The sequence below is a fragment of the Miscanthus floridulus genome, chromosome 10 (genome assembly GCF_019320115.1).
Source record: "Miscanthus floridulus cultivar M001 chromosome 10, ASM1932011v1, whole genome shotgun sequence".
In the NCBI taxonomy this organism is placed as follows: domain Eukaryota; kingdom Viridiplantae; phylum Streptophyta; class Magnoliopsida; order Poales; family Poaceae; genus Miscanthus; species Miscanthus floridulus.
This window is the reverse complement of record NC_089589.1, coordinates 30,230,837-30,245,606: the sequence shown is the minus strand read 5'-3', so window position 1 is coordinate 30,245,606 and position 14,770 is coordinate 30,230,837. Positions and strand designations below refer to the sequence as shown.

The window sequence follows — 14,770 nt, the reverse complement described above, 5'->3', positions numbered from 1 at the left end:
CCTCCGCCTCCTCCTGCAGCCGACTGCGTCTTTGGTAAATCGAGTTCATGGACCTATGACGGTCGCCCGCTATCTTTGTTCAATCACCTGCAATAAAAAAGAAAAATAAGACGTAATTAGAAATATGTGCAAAAATGAACAAAACATAATTACAAAAAACATAGTAATACATGTATTAGAAATATTTTCAAAAATGAACAAAACATAATTACAAAAAACATAGTATTACATGTATTAGAAATAATCTTCATGATTGAGATTAGCTGGATCATAGGTCTCGTCATCACTATCAATATTGTCCAACTCATCAACACTATCCAAAGGAGGAATGTTGTCTTCATTGTCATTGCCTAAACGTAATCACTCAAGCATTTGTATGTCCTTCAGATTTCACACCTCGTCTCCAGCGTCCTCATCATTATCCCTTTCATTGTCTACTTCCATTCCTATCTCTTCGGTTAAGTCTATGTCAAACCTCCCTTGTAGGCCCTCTTCTTGATAGAACTCTCCATCATATGTGTTTGGGTTGAAGTTGTAATCTTCATCGTTTGGGATAGGTAGTTTACCATGTGGCGATACCTTGTGCACAATAGACCAACCCTTAAGATGCTCGGCGTCTTTGCATGCGTATGATGTATAATAAACCTGGACGGCCTATTGAGCCACAATGTAGACATCTTTTCCTAAATAGATGGAATCCTATCGAATCTCGACTAGCCCAAGCTTAGGGGTCCGTCTCGTTACTCCAGGATGAAACCAGTGGCATTTGAATATGACAGGAGTAAGAGGTTTGGAATCATAGAATGATAGTTCGTAGATTTCTTCAATTCTTCCATAATAGTCGAGTCCATTAGTGTCGGGCGTAACAACTCAGTTGTTTGTGGTTTTTCGATTGGGCCGACTCTGCTCGTAGCTTGCTGTGTGAAAACGATATTCATTCACGTCATAACCGATAAATGACTTGACCCTAACGGCACAGCCGTTTGCAACCTGTCTTAGCTCGTCACTTATAGGCGCATTAGTTTGGGCTTTCTGTTTGAACCAACAAATGAAATCGGGGCTCCTTGGTCCTTCACCCTATGAAAGAAGGGTATCATTTTCTTGCGGGGTAGGTTGCCTTGATCCATGCCAGGATTGACGAAGAAATTCCCTGTACCAACGAGAAACAAGGGGGTTGGACGAAGAAACAAGGACATACGGCGAAATGAAACAAGTTCGTTCAGAACTTACCCAAAATTATGGCTGCACCTCGACAAGGTTGGTCAACACATATAGCATGATACTGCGCCACTCTTCATTTTGCAATTGCTTAGTGGTCGATGCACTTGCACTTCTGAGTTGCCCTTGGAAAAGGCTAAGGTTCGATTCATTTTTGTCAGCATTGTAATGAGGGGGTAGATTATAAACGCTAGGAAGTTTCTCAGTGTAGTATTTCTTTGTGAAGTTCGACACCTCTTTTAGAATGTATGCCTCTGCAATGGAAGCCTCAATTTTGGCTTTATTTCTACATTTTTTGCAAAGAGTCTTCAGACATCTCTTGATTGGATAGCACCAACGGTTCGGCACGCCCCCCCCCCCCCCCCCATCCATGCCTCATACGGGAGGTGCACAATCAAATGCTGTATCGGTAAGAAGAAGCCGGGTGGAAAGATCTTCTCCAACTTACAGAGCAACATGGGTGCTGCTTTTTCCAAGTCATCAATGACGGTCCGAGAGAGCTCCTTGGCACAAAGCTAGCGGAATAAGTAGCTCAACTCTGCCTACACTTGCCAGACATGCTCTGGGACATAGCCTCGAACCATCGCTGGAAGAAGTCGCTCAATCCATATGTGGTAGTCATGACTCTTCATCCCGTTGACTCGCAGAGTGCCTAAATTCACTCCCCTCTTTAGATTCGCTGCATACCCATTAGGGAACATTAGCGTCTTGATCCATTCAAGTACTTCCCTCCTTTGGTCCCTTTTCAAGACGAAATCGGCCTTAGGCCTTCTCCAGGTCTTGCCACGACTAGGAGGCTATATCTCTTGATTTGGTCTATCGCACAACGTTGCCAGGTCCACTTTAGCCTTAGGGTTGTCCTTAGACTTTTCAGTGTCCATGAGTGTTGCCCAAAGTGCCTCGGCGATATTCTTTTCAGTGTGCATTACATCAATGTTATGTGGTAGAAGAAGGTCATCGAAATAGGGGAGCCTCGTCATGCCCGAGATATGAGTCCACATATGTTGCTCACCATATCCCACAAAACCACCTTCTTCATTGGGCACGAGAGCATCTATCTGAGCATGAACCTCGGCACCAGTCATCATCCACGGTGCAGGGTTTGTCACTTTGACACCTTTCATAAAGTTCTTGATGTCTTGTCTGAATGGATGGTCAAGAGGTAGGAATTGACGATGTCTATCGAACGACGAATACTTGCCACCCTTCTGCAACTAAATGAACCTCACACCTTCCTTGCATATTGGGTATGGGAACTTCCCGTGAACACACCAGGCGCAGAATATCCCATACGCCAGGAAGTCATGCAGGGAGTAGTGGTACCAAACGTGCATTTTGAAGGTTGTCTTTGTAGTTCGATCATATGTCCATACCCCTTCGTCCTAAGCACGGACCAATTCATCAAACACGGGCTCCATAAACACACCCATATTACTCCCTGGGTGTCCAGGAATTATCAATGACAAGAATACGTTATATCGTTGAAAGAAGACATCGAGGGGAGATTAAGGGGGATAACGAAGACGGGCCAACATGTGTATGGGGCAGCCATCATTCCATAAGGATTGAACTCATCTGTTGCTAGCGCGACATGTACATTACGAGCCTCATCTGCTTTGTCATGATGTTTGTCATTAAAGCGGATCCAAGCTTCACCATCGGATGGATGTACCACCTTGTCAGGATTGTACCATTTGCCATTTTTGTGCCATGTCATCTGTTCTGCGGATTCCTTGGTCATATATAGCCATTGGATCCTTGGTAGGAACGGAAGGTACCATAGGATTTTCATGGGGATCGTAAGTTGCCTCTTCTGGCCATCATCAGAGTCTACCTCTAGGTACCTGGAGGATTTACACTTTGGACAGAACTTTACATGCTCGTATTCTTTCCTAAATAGGACGCACCCCTTCGGACAAGCATGTATCTGCTCATACGGCATCTTAAGTGCACGAAGGAGTTTCTATGACTCATACATGCTCTTTGGCAGAATGTGGCCCTCCAGAAGCTGGGTGCCAATCACGGCCAACATCTTATTGAAGCCAGGTCCACTCAAGTTTAACTCGGACTTCAACCCCATTAAGCGTCCAATGGTATCCAGTTGAGACACCGTTGACCGATCGTGAAGGGGTTTCTGTGTCGAGTCCATCATGTCGTAGAACGCCTATGCAGCTGCCTCCATCTCCTCCTTCTCACATCCCTCATCGAACTGTCCTAGGTGAAAGTCATCTAACATGTCTGCTACCCCGGCACCAGCATCAAAAGCCTCCACCCGTGGTCTCACCACCTCCTCTCTCATATGATGGGCTTCACCATGGTGGACCCACCGGGTGTAGTCCGGCGTAAATCCATTCTTCACAAGATGTTTACCCATTTCCACCTTGTTTACCCTTCTCCTGTTTCCACATTTGTTGCTGGGACACAAAACATTTGCTGCATCGATCTTGTTCATCCATTCCGTGGTGTAATCACTCTGACTTCTCCAGCCTATGTACATCCACTAACGGTCATCCATCCTCTAACATATGTATCAGCGAGTAATGTAACCATCAATTGCATCTACATGGTGTTCCTACTGTCTAATAGGTGAGGATAGGTCCTAATCCCACCCGTGGATGCGTAGATGAGGTTAGTTTCCATGCTCTACTCCTATCCGAGATAGAATTTTGGCAGCACCTCCCCGCTGTTCTCTAGATACGCGTCCTGCCAAAGAAGAGTGCGTATCCGGAGAACAACAGGGAGGTGATGCCAAAACTCTATCTTGGACCAGAGCAGACCATGGAAACTAACCCATCTACACATCCGCGGCCTGTCCAAAAAGTGTGGACAATCCGAAACAGATACGGTCATAGATATGCAAAGATCTGCATACCTCCAACCGTATCTCTTTCGAACGGGAGATGCCTAACTGGGTTACGCGATCTACGACCATGATATGGAAAGAGGGGTTATACCTAGGGTGGCGGCGGAGTCAGGCTAGCGGGGCCATGGCGGGTCGGTGCAGTGGCGAGGCGACGCGGTGCAGGCAGACCGGCACGGCGACGGGAACTCCGACTCGGCTCTGACGTGCTCTTCTCTACAAAAATGGAACAAAATACTGATACTATCATTTAAAAAAATCGGCAGAACCTCCCCTGCATGGTGAGGTTTCCAAAACCTGCAAAAAACAACGGCACGATGGCCGACAAGCACATTTGTCTCAAGAGAAGCCATGTAGTTTGGATATCAATCCATGCAGAAGAATATATCCAAGTAGTACCACTACTTCTACTACTACTTCCACTATTGCTACTACTACTATCACTAGTTCTACTACTACTACTACCACTACTACTACTACTACCACTAATTCTACTACTACTAGTACCACTAGTTGTACTACTACTACCACTACTTCTAATACTACTACTATCACTAGCACTACTAGTACAACTAATACTACTACAACTATCACTACCACGACAACAACAAGAGAGAAGGCATACCTGATGGGCGCGGGGGGTAGGGGCTGGCGGCGTCGGGGTCAGGCGGCGTCGGGGTAGGAGTTGGGGTCATCGGAGTCGGGCACGGGCGGCGTCGGGGCGACCGGTCCACGGGGCGCGGTCGGGGGCAGGGCCGGCGCGGCCGAGAGCAGGGCCGGCGCAGCCGAGGGCAGGGCGCGGCCAGGGGCAGGGCATGGCCGGGGGCAGGGCAGGGTGCGGCCGGGGGTAGGGCCGGTGGCCGGGGGCAGGGCGCGGGTGGCGCGAGCGCGCGGGCGCGCGGGCGGCGCGGCGGCGCGGGCGGTGGCGGCGCGGGCCAGCGGGCGATGGCGCAGGCGCGTGGCGTGTGTGCGGGGTGTGTGGCCGGCCCAGGCAGGAGGGGTTAAATCCCCCCTTTGCCGAGTGCCCCCGATCTGGCACTTGGCAAAGGGTGTTTTAAAAAAAATTTAAAATTTTGTTTGCCGAGTGCACCAGATCTGGCACTCGGCAAAGAATTTTTTTTTTTTTAAATACTTTGTCGAGTGCCCTGACACGGCGCTCGGCAAAGAATTTTTTTTCCGAAATGTCTTTGCCGAGAGCCCCTGTGAAGCCACTCGGCAAAGAGGATATTTTAAAAAAATCCAAAATTCTCTTTGCCGAGTGCCTTATTCTTGGCACTTGGCAAAAACCCCCTTTGCCAAGTGCCATGCCCCGGCACTCGGCAAAGTTTTTTTTTGTTTTTGGCCTCCAAATTTTTTGTGCAGCCCTTTTAAAGTATCAGGAACTCCTAGTTAGAATTTGGAGATTTTTTGTGGCTTTTTGATATATTTAGTTACTTTATTTCGTTTACTTGAATTTTTTCGAAAAATATAAATTTGAATTGCGCGTGGTACGAATAATGGAATTTAATGATTCAAAAAATGATAGTCATGTTACTGAGTGTAGTGTGAGGCCGTAAACATGAACGGACCCAAAATTTCGGACATCTTGTTCACGAAACATGACCGCGAACTTGCGTGCGAAGTGTTTTTAAATTCTATAAAAAGCAAACGAAGTCTGAAAATCATGAAACTTGTTGAGCTGTCGTGATATCGTATGTGGAGGCTATGATAAAAATTTGAGAAGGTTTGGTGCACGTTGTCATGTACGATGCTTACAAACCAGGACATCTCCACATGTGAACAAAAAAAAACTTTGCCGAGTGCCGGGGCATGGCACTCGGCAAAGGGGGTCTTTGCCGAGTGCCAAGAATAAGGCACTCGGCAAAGAGGGTTTTGGATTTTTTTTTAATATCCTCTTTGCCGAGTGCCTTCACAGGGGCACTCGGCAAAGACATTTCGAAAAAAAATTCTTTGCCGAGCGCCGTGTCAGGGGCACTCGGCAAAGTATTTTCAAAAAAAAAATTCTTTGCCGAGTGCCAGATCTGGGGCACTCGGCAAACTATTTAAAAAAAATTCTTTGCCGAGTGCCAGATCTGGGACACTCGGCAAAGAAATTTAAAAAAAAACTTCTTTGCCAAGTGCCTAACAACAGGCACTCGGCAAAGAAGGACGTGGTCGAACACCGTTATGCGGGGCAGCCTATGCCGAGTGCCGCGCTTTTGCCGAGTGCCTTTTTTGCCGAGTGCAATTCTTTGCTACCCGATTTTTGACACTCGGCAAAGCAGTTTGCACTCAGCAAAGATCCCGTTTCCAGTAGTGATACTAACAATGATGATCTTGACCACTATGGAATAATTAGCTAGGAATTTAAATGTGTTCATAGACACCAACCTTTTGGATGATGGATTCACCATAATTTGAGCCTTGCATAAATGTCCAATTGGAAAAGTGCTCTCTAGAATGGAGAAAGAACTAGAATGAGAATCAAGCAATGTAACCATCAAAACGAAGCTAATTAAGCAACAAAATCAAAGGAGTGGATGTTTGTTACTAACCTTAAAGCAAAAAGATCAAGCCATTCTTCAAAATCCAAGCACTAGCTTCATGGTGAAGAGCAGCCACAACAATGGAGGGAAGGGTCAAAACGCGCGCCTCTATTCTCGGGGTGGAAGAGAGGAGGAAGGAGAGGACAGCTGCAGTCTTTTTGTGTTGTAGGCTTATCACCGTCGGTTCTTGGCTAGAACCGACAGTTATAGAGCCCAATCACTGTAGGCTCTTGGCTTAAACCGGGACTGATGAGTGGCCGCCAAAACACTACAGGTTGAAGCCACGAACCGGCAGTGATGTGGTCCTTCACTGCCGGTTTTAGCCTAGCACCAATCATTTTTTCATTTTCAAGCTCATAACCGACAGTGAAGGCACATCACTGCCGGTTCTCACAAATCCGGCAGTGATGATGCTGGTAGTGATGTGCAAATCTGGCGTAGTGGTAGTGTTGTATGACTCTTTGCGCATATATAAAATTATCATGTATGCATCGTTTCTTGATGAAGGCATTTTGGGCGATTGACACCGAGGAGTTCATGTGCGGAGCGAGGCGGTTGGCTTGCAGTTTGGTTATTATTTTCTCGAACGTGCACTGTAGCACGTATTTCATTAAGAGGAAGTAGAGAACATCCAAACAAACAACGGCAACGTCGACGTAAGGTAACCAAAGGTTGCCCTGTCGAGTAGAAAAAACAGAAAACAGAGCGGAAAAAGAAAAAAACCAACGTCACAAGTGACCAATTACATGAACGAAGTGAGCGACGACAGGGTCGAATACCCAGCCCTCAACCACAAGTCAGCCTCCTGTCGGATCTCCAAACACAGCTCTCGGACGTCCTTGGCTTCATTCTTGAACGTCCATGCGTTGCGTTCCTTCCAAAGCACCCAGCAGGTTAGCATGATTAACGAATCGAAGCCCTTCCTGCTGCTTCGATGCACCCTACGCCTAGCCCAGGCCCACCAGCGAAAGGTGCCGACGTCCCCGTGGGCGGCGACGGCTGTGAGCCCAAGCCTGGACAGGAGGATTATCCAGACCTGGCGGCTGAGGCCACAGCCCAGCAGGATATGATCCAAAGTTTCAGATGCTTGAAGACACATGATGCAATCGTCACTGTCCTGCAGGCCATGCCGCATCCGGCGATTTGCCGTCCAGCAACGACGATGCATAGCCAACCAGAAGAAGAACCTGACCTTTGGCGGTGCCCGCGTCCCCCATATCAGCTTGGCACCCAAAGGCGTGGTCGATCCAATGAACATCGCACCATACGCCGATGCCGCGGAGTATTTGTGGTCAGCGGACCAACGCCAGATGACGGAGTCCATAACCCCCGCGACCAGCTGTACCCCACGCACCCGCTCCCAGAGGTCCAAGTACTGGAGGAATACCTGCACAGTTTGCGCACCAGTGATGTCGGACACCCATGCGTGGCCAGCCAATCCCGACGCCACAGTCCGTGACCTCGTCTTCGCCCGTGGAACAGAGGCAAACACAGCAGGCGCAATTTGCTGTACACAGCATCCATGGATCCATGAGTCATGCCAAAACAACGTTGAGGTCCCGTCCCCGACTGCCACCATTGTTGCTGCACAAAAGAGGGCACGCGTGGTCCTGTCGGTTGTTGTCGGCAGATCGATCCACGTTCTGTTTGGGTCGACCTTCCGCAGCCACTCCCAGCGCAGTCTAAGTGCCAGACCAAACCTGCGCAGGTTGATGACGCCGAGGCCCCCAAGCTCCTTTGGCCTACAGACCACGTCCCAGGCCACGCGACACTTTCCCGCGGCCACCGAGGCCGACCCAGACCATATGAACGATCGACGCAGCTTATCAATGCGGTCGACCGCCCATGGCGACAGACATACGGCAATGGAGAGGTGCACTGGGATGGCGGATAGCGTCGCCTGCGTCAACGCCACCCTGCCTGCAGTGTTCATGAGCTGGCCCTTCCATAGCGGAATACGCGCCGCGACGGTATCGATGAGGAATTGTTCCTCAGTCCGGCGCAGGCAGCGAGTAGAGATGGGGATTCCCAATGATTGGCCTGTAGTCCGACACTTGTGAGGCTACTTGAATCATTGGCAATAGCACAATGTTTTCCTGATTGATGAGCGTTAGTCTTGCCGTTTGGTGACTGAAAAAACTCATAATAGCCTGGATGATATCTTCGTTTACAATTTGCCAACATTTTTTGTAGAACAGCCCTATAAATCCATCCAGTCCCGGTGCTTTTTCTAGGGACATTTGCTTTATTACCGTCGCAATTTCCTGTTCCGTGAAAGGAGCGTCCAGATCCTCTAAGTCATGGTGTACGTATCCTAGTGCTTGCCAGTTGATAGCCTTTGTTCTTGTGGCCGCCGTCCCCAAGATCTGAGAGAAATGGCTGTGTATCGTCTTTGATTTTTCATTTTGTGTGACCACGGTCCCAGTCTGGCAGCATAAAGGAACTGATGAAAGTCTTTTTTCTTCTCGCATTTGCATGTAGCTGGAAAAAACCGACTGTTTGTGTCTCCTTTCCGAATCCAGGTTAGCCTTGAATGTTGACGTGCTCTAGCTTTCTGTACTGCTGCAACTCCCAGTGCTTTGTTCTTTAGGTATTTCTTGAACTCTATTTCGTCTACTGTGAGCAGACGGCATTCTTGTGCTCTTTCTATATTGGTAAGTGTGATATTGATAATTGCCCAACTTAACTTCCAACCACTGAATTTTTTCCGCCTCCAGTTTTTAAGAGCCTTTGCAGTCCGTATTAATTTGACGTGAACCCGTAGTATCGCGTCCTGTGTGTGAACCGGTTTGCTTCAAGCGTCTTGGACTGCATCAGAGAAGCCCGGACATCTGGTCCAGAAAGCTTCGAATCGGAATCCTCTATAGGCCCCGTTTGTTTCCGTTTATAAGCGGCTTGTCGGTGGAAATAAGCGAGAATCCCGCCAAACGCTTTGTTTATTTCCACCGATTCTCGCTTATGTGGTAAGCCGCTTCAGAGATTTGAACTACAAGAAGCGAAAAGCGAGAAGCGAGAAAATCTTCGCTTAGATTATAATCCAAGCGTGGCCAGGAGAAGTGGAAACAAACAGGCCCATAGAAGTCCAAAACTACATCTCCTTGAAGGAGTAGTGGGCAATGGTCGGAACCTATGGAAGCAAGAGCATGGAGGTCCGTTCTTGGAAAAACATCTAGCCATTCGCCCGTGGCAAACAGGTGATCTATTTTTGTCATCGTCGGCGTTTGTTGGCCATTGCACCATGTATATTTCTTTCCCCACAGGTCAAAAGTTGCCAATAAGAGGTTATCAATGGTAGTCTTGAATCTGTGTTGAGCATAGGGAGATTAAGGCGTCCGTTGTTTTTGTCCTCAGCACGGTATATTAGGTTGAAATCCCCTAGTAGCAGCCAAGCAGGCAGCATTTGTTGTTTTAGATCAGTGATCTCCTGCATGAAAAGGATTTTGTCATTCTATATTTTCGGCCAACATTGTGATTGTTGCCGAGATAGTATTTGCCGTGACGTGAGGATTTTGAAGTTTGAAGAAACGATCTGACGCTGCAATTAAAGTTCCTCCGGAAGCACCTGCCGAAGGTACGTAGCGACACGTACAAAGTTTTGTGCCATGTCTGCCCCTACCGTCTCTACTCACAGTGAATACGTCCATGTTGCAATTTTGGTTTCCTGTAGACAAACCACAGTGGCTTCCAAGGAAGTGATTTGCTTTCGCACAGTCAATCTTTTGCTGACATTGATTAAACGTTGCAACAACCGTTTGCCGGCATGCAATGCTCGCACCCAGGCAAACCAACTCTGAAAAGTTCAACACACGACAGGGGCGTGATCGCCCAGCCATACCAGGCTATACGATGCAATGGCCATATGGCCGAACCTTCTTTGCATGGAGGGACTAACATCTGAAACGTTACAACTGAGGCTGGAGCCTGGAGGCCCTCTAGGCACCCAGACCCACCTGCGCCTTCACCCTCTTCTGCGGAGCGCCCTTGTTCGGCATGCTGGCACTGTGCTCGATCAGGATCTTGATGGCCTCCATCTTGTTCTTGTCAATATAATGGGCATCTCGAAATGCTGTGCATAAAGATCAAAATCAGTTTCGTTTTGAGTATCTTCGTCACCTAACAGATCGCCCAATTTTTTGACTAGCAGTTCTTGCGTAATTTGGATAGTGCCTTTGCCTACATTTACGGCTGCTTTCTTTGCAAACCTGATGCTTTTTTCTCTGGATCGAGCTCTCTGGGGGGTTGGTAGTGACACTACTGGTGGTCTTGTTATGGGCGTGTGTATTCGGTGTCCGTGGATCTTCCTCTAGGAGAGGCACTTGCAGGGCTGCGGCCATTGAGTCAATGAAGGTTTCTACCTCTGGATCTTGTGTGAGTGTAGTAGTATTGTTAATTTGCATCCGATTGATATCTGCTGTGTTATCTATAAGGTCATGGTTCTGAGCAGAGTTAGATGCCTGGTTATCTCCTAGTGCCGTATCAACCTCGGCATTTCCCAATATGGAACCAGCATAGTCTGTGTGTGGAACCTCGTTATGGCTCTGGATATTAAGTACAGACACGTGCTCTGAAGGGTTGATAGGAGATCGAGTGGTAGCCCCTTGATTGTTCTCTGGTGTGTCGTCGGTTTGGTCATGACTCTGTTGCTGCTCGAGCAGCTCAGCATTGGAGGTATTTTCCTGGTTATCTCCAACTGCCAGCGAGCCCACATGGGAGTCTATGTGCTGAACCTCGTCATGGTTTTGGATATTATACACAGGATCATGTTGTGATGGGATAAAGGGAGATTGGGTGGTAGCATTGCATGGTAAAAGTGAGTTTGCAAGTGTGTTTGGTTGTGGTTGCAAAACATTGGGAGAAACTAAGTCTATGGAACCAATAATATCCTCTGCTAGAGAACAATTATGCAACTCAGATGTAGATGTGCTTGGCAGGGATAAAGGTTGGTCCCCAGCTTGCTGTGCAGTTGCTCGAGCTCCATCTCCAGCAGCTTGAAGTTCTTGTCCAGGACTTGGTGTGCCTTTGTCTTTCCCTCAGCCATAGTAGCCTCCACCTACTCTGCAGACACAGGATCTGCACATAACACTTTCCACTTGCAGAGGGTCAATCCGAGGAGAAACAGTAAAGTGATGAACATGAGAATGGGGGTTACCCTTGATGAACATGATGCTGTCATCTGGCAGAACCGGCTTGGGGGGCTTGAGCTCAGTTGCGATTGGGTCAGCGAAGGTCACTTTTTTCTGCTTCTTTTCTTCCTTTGTTGCCTTCACCTTCCAGACCATGCTTGGCGCCTGAGGAGCATCCTTTGCCACCCGGCTTCTTCTTGGAGAATCCCTGCGTCCGCGCCACCTGTTGGGGCTGATGCAGTCTTCATGCTCGCCTCTGCAGCGCGAGTTTCTTGCCCAACTGGAGAGGCTGCGGTGCCGGCGAGTGCCGTGGCCCCGGCGCTGCTCGTAGTCGACGTCGTCCCTTCTCTGGTGGTGTCCCAGATCATGCCCCCGGTTGTCTCCGTGCTTGCCAGGCAGCCGCTCGCCGACTGAATCCGGCGCGCCGTAGCTCCAGATGAACTCACGGCGTGCCTTGCGGTTCGGCGTGGCCGCGCTTGAGGTCGACCGGGTCGTTGTAGTGAGGTGGCGCCAGACAGGCACGGAGCCGGCGGTGGGGCTAGGGGGGCTTCAGCCCCCCCTACCGCTCGCTCGTAAGTGAAGCCCCGTAGAGCCGCCGTCTGAAATTTGAGCTGTAGATGTAGTAGGAGGGGCTGAGATTTGCTGAACCTCTTTTCTTGCTAATTGCCATTGTTTAGCCCCTCCTAAATTATTTCCTAGCTTCGTCCCTGGCGCCAGAGGGAGCGGGATGGATGTCGACGGGGGCTCCCTGTCTGGCTTGGTGACCGTGAGCCAGACCTCGGTGGGGATGTCGCTGGGATCCTTGCACCAGGCCCACAGGTCGAAGGATCTGGTGCGCACTCTACGACGCGTCCTCTCCTCCAGGTAGTGCACTGCGCAGCCATCACCGAGCGCCCGGACAGCCACGTCCTCCGCCCAGCAGTGCAACGGGATGCCCTCAATGCGTACTTTGACACGGTACTCCTAGTTGGTGTTGCTGGCGTAGCTGCGCTCACTCCAGGCATCAAAGTGCAAGTCCCTAGCACCGTCGGAGATGACCCCATGGTCCAGCAGACGCTGCCTGGTCGCCGGGTCTGAGCAGTGATGAGGTACTGCTCGGCGTAGTGCTTGACCACCTGGAAATCTTTGCGGCGCAGGTGGAGCTTGCTGCGGAGGGCATCTTCAACGTGGTAGATTTCCGTGTCGTGGTTGTTTCTGTTGAGCCAGCACACCGCCGCCTTGTCAATGAGCTCGTTGCGGCGGCGCTTAATGGAGCCAGTTGCCGACACCGCGCAGAAAGCGCGAGCCGGCCTAGCGCGAGGGTCGCCGGGGTACCTTGCCGCCGCCATGGGTGCTGAGCCGGGTTCTACGTGTATTGGGATGAAAAACTAACTAATTTTCTTCCTAATCTACTATAACACATCTGGATACTACCGAGCTGAATACGAATGAGGCCAAACAAACCCTAACCACTAACCTGTCGGATGAATTTATAACCTCCAATTGAGCTCATCGTTTAAGCCGCAAATTTGGTTATTCTAGTTTCCTCATACCGGTTTCAGGCAATGTTATGCATGGACAGTGCGACATACTTGAGTTGACCGCGGAGATCGAGGAACACCGCTCTACACGTGGCAGCAGAGCAAGGGCACCACGAGCTGATCCGGGAGCTCTACCTCAGGTTCAAGGGTCAGGGTCTCCTTTCTCGCCGGAACTCGGCGCTAGACACACCGCTGCATTGCGCGGCGAGGGCTGGGCACGTCAGGGCAGTCGCCGCTGTCCTCGTCGAGCTGGCCAGGGACCGTGGCGAGAACATTCTGGGATGCAAGAATGAGGCCGGGGACTCGGCCCCGCACCTGGCGGCGAGGCACGGGCACGGCGCTACGGTGGAGGTCCTGGTCTCGGCGGCGGCAGAACCGGCGGCCGAGCTCAACAACGCCGGCGTGTCGCCTCTGTACTTGGCAGTAATCAGCGGGTCGGTGCAAGCGGTCAGAGCGATTACCACATGCAGGCACGCGTCATCTGCCGGGCCGAGCTCGCAGAATGCTCTGCACGCTGCGGTTAGTCGCTTATTTCCTCTTGCGGAGAAAAATTGTAATGTGTTGAGCATTTGCGTTGGCTGCAGAGATGGTTCACCTGCTACTGGAATGGAGGCCAGCTCTGGCAGACCAAGTCGACAGCAGCGGCAGCAGCCCGCTCCACTTCGCGTCGTCCGACGGCGACCGCAAGATCGTGAACGCGATCCTGCGCGCCTCACCGCCGAGCACGGTTTACAAGAAGGACTCGGGCGGTCTGTCGGCACTCCACGTCGCGGCGCGGATGGGGCACCACCGCGTCGTGGAGGACATGCTAGGGAGCTGCCCCGACGCGCCGAGCTCCGCGACGGCAGCGGCGGTACCTTCGTCCACGCCGCGGCCAGGGAGACGAGCTCCTCGGCGGTGGTGTCGCTCGCCATCAGGAGCCCCATGCTCCGCGGCCGCGGCCTCCTGGACGCGCAGGACAGGGACGGGAACACGCCGCTCCACCTCGCGGTGGCCGCGGGGTCAACCGGCGTCGTGGAGGCCCTGCTACGGAAGGGCAAGGTGCGTGCCGACGTTCTGAACAACGACGGTCACACGGCGTTCGATCTCGGCGCCGAAGGATGGGCCGCCGGCTTCTTCGCCACGATAAGCCTGGTGGTGGCGCTAGTCGCCTACGGCGCACGGCTCCGGCCGCAGAGGCAGGACCAGCTGGAGCAGTGGGGCGGCCGCGACATGGTGCGGAAGGGGATACAGAACACGTCCGACAGCCTGGCGGTGGTGCTCGGGCTCGTCGTCACCGCCGCGTTCGCCGCCGGGTTCAACCTGCCCGGAGGGTACGGCGACGACGGCAAGGCGAACCTCAAGGACGAGACCGTCTACTCTTTTGCAAGAAACAAAACCATCTCAATCAGTAAAGCAATGGAACATAGTCAGCTCTTCCACCTGCCTCTTTCTGACTTGGCATACTCCCAAATGATAAACCTGACCAACATCCTGGATAGTATAAACTTCACAGCTGAAAATGACTCTTGTGGTTATGTCTAG

At 50.7% G+C, this 14,770-nt stretch overlaps 1 pseudogene; it reads left to right on the top strand.

Annotated features, from left to right (window-relative positions):
• The window catches only part of LOC136488334 (uncharacterized), a 52,082-nt pseudogene extending 37,312 nt beyond the window's left edge, over positions 1-14,770 (top strand).